The sequence below is a fragment of the Mesitornis unicolor genome, unplaced genomic scaffold, assembly GCF_000695765.1.
Source record: "Mesitornis unicolor isolate BGI_N332 unplaced genomic scaffold, ASM69576v1 scaffold5728, whole genome shotgun sequence".
In the NCBI taxonomy this organism is placed as follows: domain Eukaryota; kingdom Metazoa; phylum Chordata; class Aves; order Mesitornithiformes; family Mesitornithidae; genus Mesitornis; species Mesitornis unicolor.
In genome coordinates, this window is record NW_010199695.1 from 35,286 (window position 1) to 44,810 (window position 9,525).

Below are 9,525 nucleotides of genomic sequence, written 5' to 3' on the forward strand. Positions count from 1 at the left end.
CCCCTATTCCACCTGTCCAAGGACTATTTTTATCCCTGGCTCCCTATCCTCTGCGTGCTCTGCCAGCAGCATCTCAGCCCTTGCAGGCTACGATGCAGGGTCACCATTCATGATAGTGGTTTCCCTCCCCCTAAAACCTCCTTCTCCAGGGAAAGCAATGCCGAGATACCCACTGGAATAATCTCTGCCTGGGGAGAGGGCTTCTTGGCATGCCGCAAATACCAAACCTTTTAAGGGAAGCCCTCTCCAACCACCCCAAAGAGATACCTTGGGAATGTCTGTGCAGGCACGAGCCCCGTGAGCATCGCACATCCTGCTGGGATGCAGAACACAGTGGGGATTCGGGCTGTGTCGAGCATCTTTGAGCATTTCTTTGCCATGCCACGGTGTTTATGTGAGGGAATTGCATGGATACCATGCGGCTCTGAGGAGCTGCTGCGACCTCGCTGTTGCTTTCTATTCTTATCGTGGTGTTTCCATGCTGCTGTGAGCTCTTTACCACTGACAGCCAAGAAAACTTAATACTGTTTTGGAAGAAACAGTCATAGCTAAAAAAAAAAATAATTTAGCGGTATCCTTTAAAGAGAAAACCCCAACTCACTTGTAGCTATTGAATTTCCCTGGCATTTCCATTTATTTCTGAATGAGACAAATTACCAGTGAGAATATGGGGGAGGAGAGAAATGGATGGCTTTAAAAGAGTAAAATACCAGATTGTACAGCACTTAATGCAGAGATTCCAGCTATCACGTTCAGAACCAGAGTTGGGGTTTTTGCTGGTGCTAAAGGATGATTTCTATCCTCCTAGCATCAGGGTTAGGGTTTCCTCATCCAGTTTCCCCCAGAAAGGAAGCTTTTGTACACTGCAAAATACTTCATCTATTCAAAAGCAGAAAAAAGCCATTGTGGGACATTCTTACTAATTTTCACCCATGCTGGATCCCTTAATTGCCACTAGAGGATTATTCACCACTTAGCCTGGACAAGAACAGGGATTTTCATATTTTACCTCTTCTTGTCAGGTGATATCTGTACCTGAGGCACCAATTCCACCCCTCTTTTCCCAAATCCCTGTTTTCTAATAAAAACCTAAAGCTACTTCAGATATTTTCTGGCAAAGATTTAGATGAAAACTGGAGTCCTAGAGGGATTTGGGAAAAGTTCAAGATTTTCTGTTATTCTCACGGCAATCAGCACGATGTGTATCCCAGAAGGAAACATTAACCACTGAGAAATGTATGAGCAGAAAAACGCTGCCTTCAGCTTAGGCCATTGGGATCAGGCCCATCACACAGTGACTGAGGAGCAGCACCGAGACCTGGAGTTGGGGTCCTGGCTCTCTCCTGCTGGCCACGAGTCAGACCTTGGAGCTAAAAGGCTTTGACAGGCGGATAAACAGGTATGAGACACACAACACACACACACAGGGATACGTTTCTGCTCCATAGTACAGAGTTCTGCAGGGTTTTGGAGTTACTTTCCATACACAAGCACAAACAGAGTGGTATGGCCATATTAATGCTGCTTACCCAACAGGCTCCTGGAGCCCTTTATTTGTCTCAGGGTTGCGAACACAAGTCTCAGCCCTCCCTGAAGCCCTGAGAGAAGAGGGAAAGAAATTCCCTCCTTTACTAATCCTACTCTGCCTCCTGTTCCCTGGGATATAAGACAAAGCAAAGTTCATTTCCCTCCAAAAAAATCCACATTTTTTTGCCTTCTGCCTCTCAGTTCCAGTCATGGTTTTAGTCTGGAAGTTGCCTCCTCCACCCCCAGCATCCATCCAGCTCACCCAAATCCTGTGCAGATTTTTTCTCCTGTTGCTGGTCATGGGGACCAGAATCACGGTAAAACCCAGCATTTTTGAGGAGAGAATTGACAGTGAGATCTCGTCCCATGAATTTAAGCCTCAAAGCTAGGAACTTCAGTATTTCAGGTTGGGGAAAATCACAAATGTACAATGTTCTGTTTCCACTTTGAACACACCCAAGAGCCCTGTACGATGGTGCTGGACCAGACCTAAGCCACCATCTGTGGAACACAGAGACAGCACTTTCGGCAGCAGAAAGTGGGATTTACCAAGCTCTGGCCCAACTAAATAAAATCTATGCCTTTCCACAAGCTGCAACTGCCACTTCCACACCGCAAGGCGCTGTTCATCCTCATTTGCCCTGTCTTTTAGCATTGGTCTGAGGTTCATATTCATGCAACACTTCACCCTTCTCTAATCTACCCCAAAATTACTTACAGGGAGTTGTCGGTAGTCACAACAGCTGTGTCACGCCGTAGACAGCCCCAGTGGAAAACCTGTGTGAAACTCACGGCCAGGAAGCCCTTAGTGTATCCTACGAGGAGCCCTGCTCCACTCCCCGCACCCCCGGTCCTGTTCACTGCCTCCCAGTGGTCTCTGACAGCTGGTTTTATTGCCCAGCACTGGGCTATGTTGAGAGGATGAACCACTTGGTCTATTTTTAGGGAAGAGTGAAATTCCTCTTCCACCAGGCTGAGTCAATCATGAGTTTTAGCAATCCTATACGGAGGCTGGGAAAGTCTGGGAGCCTGGCTTATTTTCAGAACTTATTCATTCAAAATACCCCATGTGTAGTCCAGTGAGGGACAGAGGATGCTTCAGGCAGTTGTGCCATGGGGAAGAGGCATTTCCCTGACTCACTGTCATGTCCTCATGCTGTGATCTGCAGGGCCAGGCCCCTTTCATCTCTCGCCGCAGCCAAATTTTAAGGGAAAAAAATGGGCAGGTGACAGGAATTAGCTAGATTTTCTGGTTCCCTATTTCCTCATCAGTTCAAACATTTTAGAACTAAGAAATAATAATAATAAAAATATTTTAGGAAAGTGAAGTGTGTATGCCAAGAAGGACGATGGAGCTGTTTGCGTTATGGTCAGCTGCAAATCATTCCCATCCCCGCAGCCCCTCTGTTAGCAATGCCACTGTGCATGGAGGTGCTCTGGATGGTGCTTGGAGAGGGATAACCATAAAGCACTGGAGGGCTCTCAAAGCTCAGCTGGGCAATGGGTACTATTTTTAGCATATTAATGATAGGTAGAACTATGTGCCAGAGCTGGGAACACTGGCCTAGCCATGATGATTTATAAATGCAAACATAACCTATGGCTCTAGGGCTTATGTTGACAGTCCACCTTTACCAGGCTGGGAACCCAGTGATATTTGAAACAGGTCCAGCTGCTTTCTCTTTGGTTTACTTTTCTTATTTACACAGGTTTGTGTAAATCACCACATGGCAATAAAAGGAGATGTGGGTTGGCTACGCCAGTACCAGAAGTCACCATCACCTGAGATACAGCACTCATTCAGAGGTGCTTAGGATCACAAAACACAGGGCAAAAGCCACAAGAGACCCATGGTCGACCCCACCCTTGTACCCTGCCATGCCATGCCCATGGCCCACAGAACCCAATGCCAGACAACACTCTGGGGGACAGAGCTGTGTGGATGTGAGCTGTGCTGGACCAGATGGTCTTGGGGCAAGAATCACATCTGTTTTATCTGCCAGCACTGAGCTGTCTCAGCCTTTCTCTGTGTTGTTTGCGAGATGCTCAAGCATTTTGGTTCTAAATACCTTTGCTGGAGTTTTACAGGGGTGTTTGGAGAGACTGCTGCCCCTCTCTTTTCTGCAGGTATCAGTCCCTGGAGAGGATGCTACACATCAACTGGGCTGCAGGTCAGGGTGTGACGAGGTTTCCTCACCAACATCACGTCACGTCACATCACATCACATCGCATCACATCACGCCCAGCTGCAGATGAACATCTGCTTTCACCAAGGCTCCTGGATGGGCCCCGCTCCTCCCTACCATAGCCCAGCTTCTTTAAACATCCTGCAAATCTATGAATTACCAATCCTCTGCTGCCTGTGTGAAGCCTGGTGCCTAGGAAGATCACCCCTCCTTCTGAAGTGATCTCTGTGCTCTTTTTTGCTTCCTTCAAGAAACGAGGATCAAAACAAAAAGCCAAATGGGCTGAAATTGAACCATCTGGGAGTGGGGAGAAGTACAGCCACCCTTGTTACTGCTGTGTGCTGAGGAGAAGACCATACCAGAAAACCATCAGTAGTGATGGCTGTGAGCAAGGCAGCACTAAGCAGCCAAGGCAGTGTGGACCAAAGTGATCTGTCCTGCGTTTACCCAGCAATTCAGAGCAGGAGAGTGAGGATTGTGGTTGGGAGGGTGATAAACAGGTATTTGATCACCAACCAGCCTGTAAGTCAAAGGGCTGGGGATGGCAGGGACTGACAGCAAACATGCACATGCTCAGGTAGCATGAACTGGGTAGAAGAGGTGTCAGCAAACACAGTGGCAGCTGGGGACATAGGTGTCTTATTCTGTAAGGGTGGAGGGACATAAAGGCAGGAGATAAAGGGCAGAGCATATTGGGTGTGCGTGTATATGTCCTTGAGATGTGCACGTACAGGATGCAGGCACATGGGGCTCTCTCTTCATCTGCAACACATATTTGCCTGTCTGTATGTCTGTCTGTCTAGCAGCAACATAGGCATACAGGGGTGGCAGGCTGTTTGTGTGCATAGTTGTCTGCTCCTTCTCCTGCTGTCTCTCTCTTCATACCTAGGTGGAGGACCTGCTCTGTGACAGGTTGTGACTTCCATAACATCACAGAATGGTTTAGGTTGGAAGAGACCTTAAAGCTCATCCAGTCCAACCCCTGCCATGGGCAGGGACACCTCCCCCTGCCCAGGCTGCTCCAAGCCCCGTCCAACCTGGCCTTGGGCACTGCCAGGGAGGGGGCATCCACAGCTTCCCTGAGCAACCTGGGCCAGTGTCTCACCACCCTTGACTAAATCTACCCATTTCCAGTTTAAAGCCATTCTCCCTTGTCCACCCCATCACTGCTCTTGCAAATTGCCCCTGTGAGCCTGGAAGATCTGAGCTCCCTGACAGCCCTGCACAGCTCCCAGGAAAGGGTTCTTCTCCCCCTGTCTGGAAGACAGCAACTGATTAGAAAGCAGAAAATTTAAAATAAAAATATAATCAATGGGGCACTGGGCCTTTCTGAGAGACATTGACAGTGTCACAGGGGGAGATCAGCAGCCCCGAGTGCAGGAGTCAGGAGCATAGGCAGTCCTGAGCCCTCAGCTGGGATGCGGTGGCTCCTACTGGAAGCTGAGACAAGAGGGCAGCAGAGGCTCAGCAGGGAAAAAGCTCTGTAGGTTTGGTCAGGTGAGAGCACAGAGTAGGGCTTGCAGGAAAGGGCAACTAGATGGGACCAGCCTATCTGTGCTGGTCACTGCACACTCCCATGGCAGTCCCCAAAAAAGGTGCCCGTGATTCCAGCATCACCTGTCACAGGGCTGAGAGAGATGAAAGAGGATGGATGACACCTGTCCCTTTTTTCTGTGATGTGGGGTGCTGCAGCCAGTGGGGCAGATGGGTCTCATGCTTAAACACCTCAAGTTTCCCTCCTGGCTGAGTCGCAGAGGCTCAAAACACTTAGAGCTGGGCAGATCAGCCACTTAGAGGAGTCCCGACATTCAACTCCCACTTGTCATGCTCATGAAAAGCAACTGCGGGAAGGGAAATGAGCTTTTAAGGATTATTTTGACTGCAGGAGCCTCTATCCTTGCCTTGAACTCAGAGTCGTCTGTAGCACAAGCACAGCCTTTTATCTTAAATCAGCACTTTCCCCTTGCTTTTCAGACCTTTCCAGTTCACCAGCAACACTCTCTCAAACCCCTCTATTGATCAGGGTGCTGCAGAAGGAGGGGATGCTGGCTGCAAGGCCACAGATCATAGAGAATTGAAGGGCGACATCCTCCCTTCTCCAATGGGGCTGTGCAGCACCGTCCTTGTGGTCACGTTTTGGGACCGAAGTGGGACGGTTTCGTTGTCGCTAGATGGCACCGCACCCCCTTACAGGAGAAAGTGCGGATGCTCCAGCAAGCAGGGGAAAAAAAAACCCTTCCTGCCGAGCAAGCATTGCAGCCAAGCCTGGGACTCCTGGATGGGGAAGCCCACCTTTTCCTGCCCTCTCCTTCGCCTCCTCTCCTTGCTTGGAAAATTCCTCGTGGGCAGAGGTGGAAATGAATACAGAATAGAAAGGGGGAGGGGGAGGCAGGAATTAAGTGCGTTTCGGAGGCTGTCTGGATGCTCCATAATTTGCAGTCACATCAGGCTCCCGATTCATCTTTGCACTGCACCGAGGTAACATCTTCGCGTGCCCTTCAGCTGAAAGCACTGAATAATGGAGCTGCAGTAACACATACATGCACAGCCATAAGTATGCGTGCGAGCCAGGGGAACGGCATGCCCGCACGCATGCCCCCTTTTCTCTTTCTAGGCCGTGATTTTCCTCTCTCTCATTGCCAAAATTCATCTAGAAGTTGTTAATTTTTAAACTCGGAGTACTCAGGAGACTCTACCTGCAGCAAATTAACAGATGCCTTCTCCTCTTTAATATTAAAGGACTCGAGCTTTCAACCATTTCCCTTTGGGAAAAACGGTTCCTTGATTTACCATCTTCCTTCCTAGGAAGTATTTTGTTCAGTTGTGTAAGCCTTCCACTGCTCACTTTAATCTCATTGCTGCTAACTGTAGCCACTTCCACCTCTTTAATTAGTGATTTGGTGGTGACTTTGGTGGCAGCTTCCTTTGGATCATCTGATATCATCAGCATGGCCAGGGACGTAGCCTGGGTGGTTTAGTTGTCTGGGAATGGGCTTTTCTAAGGGGTGTAGCAGCCTCCTCCTTGGAGCAATGCTTTGAACTCCAGCAGTGTCTCAGAGGTGACTGTGTCCTGTCTGGAAGGAGGTACAGCGTCCGCTGCTTTGACTTCATGTGTAGTTATTCAGTTCTGAACTCTTACATGGATACGTGTTTGCTGATAAGCAAGAGAGCAGGGCTGTCTTGAAGGCTGCCAAGCTGTTGTCCCCAGTATCACAGCATCCCAGACCTGAGAACTGTGCTCTGTGCTTAACTTTACAACACTGTGGAGCCTTGAGGTCACTGCATGGGCTGGGTGTCCCCTCCTCAGCCCTGGGGAAGGTGTGTGGGGCACTGCCTGGGTGATGGTGAGGAGACTCCTGTAGAAAACCTCCCTTGGTCACCGCTGAGGTACATGGAGCACTGGTGTCTCTCTTGCTCCATGGGAATGACCAAACATAGTACAGGTATAGTCTCGGACATGTCTTGTCCCAGAAAAGATATGGGACAGCTGGTTCCTGGACTTTTTTAGGAAGCATTACACTCCTGTCACTGACCAAATCCAGCACATACATCAGAGGTTGCTGTCATAGCCCCAGCTCCCTGGCTGCAATTGCCTCCATAGAAGGATCCCACACCACGTAAACCCTTGCCCTAGCACAAGAGAGACGACGTGAAGTCTTTGCTACTGCAAGGCCTTTGAGTCAGGGGCTGGAGAGTGGTGTAAGGCTCTAAGATAGACCATGATTCATCGTTCGCCAGAAGAAAAGATGTTCCTCGTGCTGTTAAAGGCACACTGCAGCTAATGCTGTGATCATGTTTAGCAAGATAGCATGGTGACTTCACATGCTTTGATATTAAACAAAAATCCCAGCAAAGCTGTGGAAACTTCAGTTCCTCCATTTGCCTCTGTGCTTGTGTAAGAAATTTCTTTTCCCATGCAGTTGGGTAATTAAATACACTGTCTCAAATCCAGGCAGCATGTGACATTTTTCTCCCCTTCTTGTGTGAAAGAAAAGGAAGAAATGAAAAAGAAAGAAAATAAATCTTAGATAGGTGGGGTATGGAGTCCCAGGATGCCTGATCCAGGCACAAAGCAGGCAGGATGGTTCTCTCAGTCTAAAATCCACTCATTATGGGCTTGTTGGAGAGCTATTTCTTTCTGCCCCAAATCTACAAAACCTTCCTGACAGTGAGTTTTGGTAAGATTCAACCCTTTCCCATGCGAAAGGGTGTCTCAGTGTTCAGAGATGTCTCTTGCCTTGAAATATCCCTGACCTGCTTTAGTCCTGATGATATCATAACATTAGGGATCACTTACAGTCCTATCTTAAGCCAAGAACGACTGTGTCTGATACATTGCTCTTGCCAAATCCAAAAAGGAGCCCAGCCAAGGCTCCTTAGTTAGGTACAAAGGAACCTCTCCCTCTTCCTATCCTCAAGGCTGAGGTGCATGGAGATATTACTTATCCCAAACTAAACATGGACGTACTTCTGCCTTGGTATTTAATACCAGCTATTTTTAAATGCTGGGGTAACAGCATAGGGAGAGTCAGCGTGGCTCTGTGGACTCATCACTGGCCCAGGTCCCAGCTGTGCTGGGATTTGCCAGCTCCGTGCTATGGGACCGATCAGGGTTGTCAGAGATACGGCTGCAGTCGTGGGGTCATCTCTCTGCACTCCCTATCCTTGGCCAGTCTTGGCAGCATCCACACGATCCCCAGCCAGAAGCACCCGGTCAGTCTTCTCTACGGGATTGTAAAGGAAGTCAAACTTTGTGCAAGGACCAAGTAGACCCTTCCCAGTTGTAACTATAGACCTGGCAGTAGAGTCGCAATGATGGCCAGTAACCAAAATAAATCCAACTCACAGCTTCTGCCCGTGGCTGAGTCATTGGCTGTATCCAGCACCGAGGAGATGATCGCCTGTCTGTCATGGGACAGCTTCCCATCCTGTGTGGCAACAACAGCAGGTAAACAGGTAAATTCCTATAAATAGAGAGGAATTGCACAAAGCCCCAGTGTGTGGAAGGTGACTGCACCAGAGGCTTTCCAGAGGCAAAGGTGGCCCTGACATTGCCTCCATATATTGCATGTGATTTGGCCCTCTTTCCTCCTGCTCCTCTTCCCCTAACCATGGAAGATTAGGTTCCCACAGGGCAGCCTCCATACCTAGGGGATGTCATCAGTGGATGATGAAGCACCACCATGAAGCCCAAGTGCTTATAAGGATGACTCTGGACACCAAAAGAAAATAGATCTCAGAGAGCTTTTGAAGAAGAGCACCTACTAACCTTTGCAGTAGAATCCCTCCACTTGATGGTGGCAGGACTCCATTGTGCCTTCCTCTGAGTGCTCTGAAGAGAGGAAGGGAAGGATGAGTCTTTATGAGGTTTAGCCTCCATGCTCAGGGGTTGGATTGTTGTAATGATTCTGGTGTCAGCCTCCCTCTTCCTCAAAATGCCAGTGGGAGATGGTGTCTTGAGTGGAGCCAAAAGTAAACTCTTACGCCGTGGAGCAGGTTTAGGAGTGTCAAAGCTGGTCAGCAGTGCTTTGAGATTCCTCGTTGGGGCACTGATGTTAGGGATGGGAAGATTCTCCATGGACTTGCTCGAGCACATATCACTGGGATGGCTTTGAGATAAGGCATAATTTTTGCCCACTGGACTGACATTATTCTGTGATAGATATCTTCTCTCCATGAGCTAAAAAACCCCAGACAAACAAGAAAATAGGCTCATATGTAACTTCAATAATAAATCTGAATTTTTTGTTTCCTGCTCCTTTACTCCAAATATCACATTCGTTGACCTTCTAACTTTTTTTGGGATGAAAG

At 48.5% G+C, this 9,525-nt stretch overlaps 1 protein-coding gene across 1 annotated transcript in view; it reads right to left on the reverse strand.

Moving 5' to 3' along the window:
• Positions 1–2,401, reverse strand: part of LOC104544603 (xin actin-binding repeat-containing protein 1-like) — a 21,575-nt gene extending 19,174 nt beyond the window's left edge. The window contains exon 1 of the mRNA XM_010189523.1: positions 2,246–2,401. The gene's annotated coding sequence lies outside the window, so the exon portion shown is untranslated. The remainder of the gene's footprint in view (positions 1–2,245) is intronic.
• Positions 2,402–9,525: the final 7,124 nt, after the last annotated feature.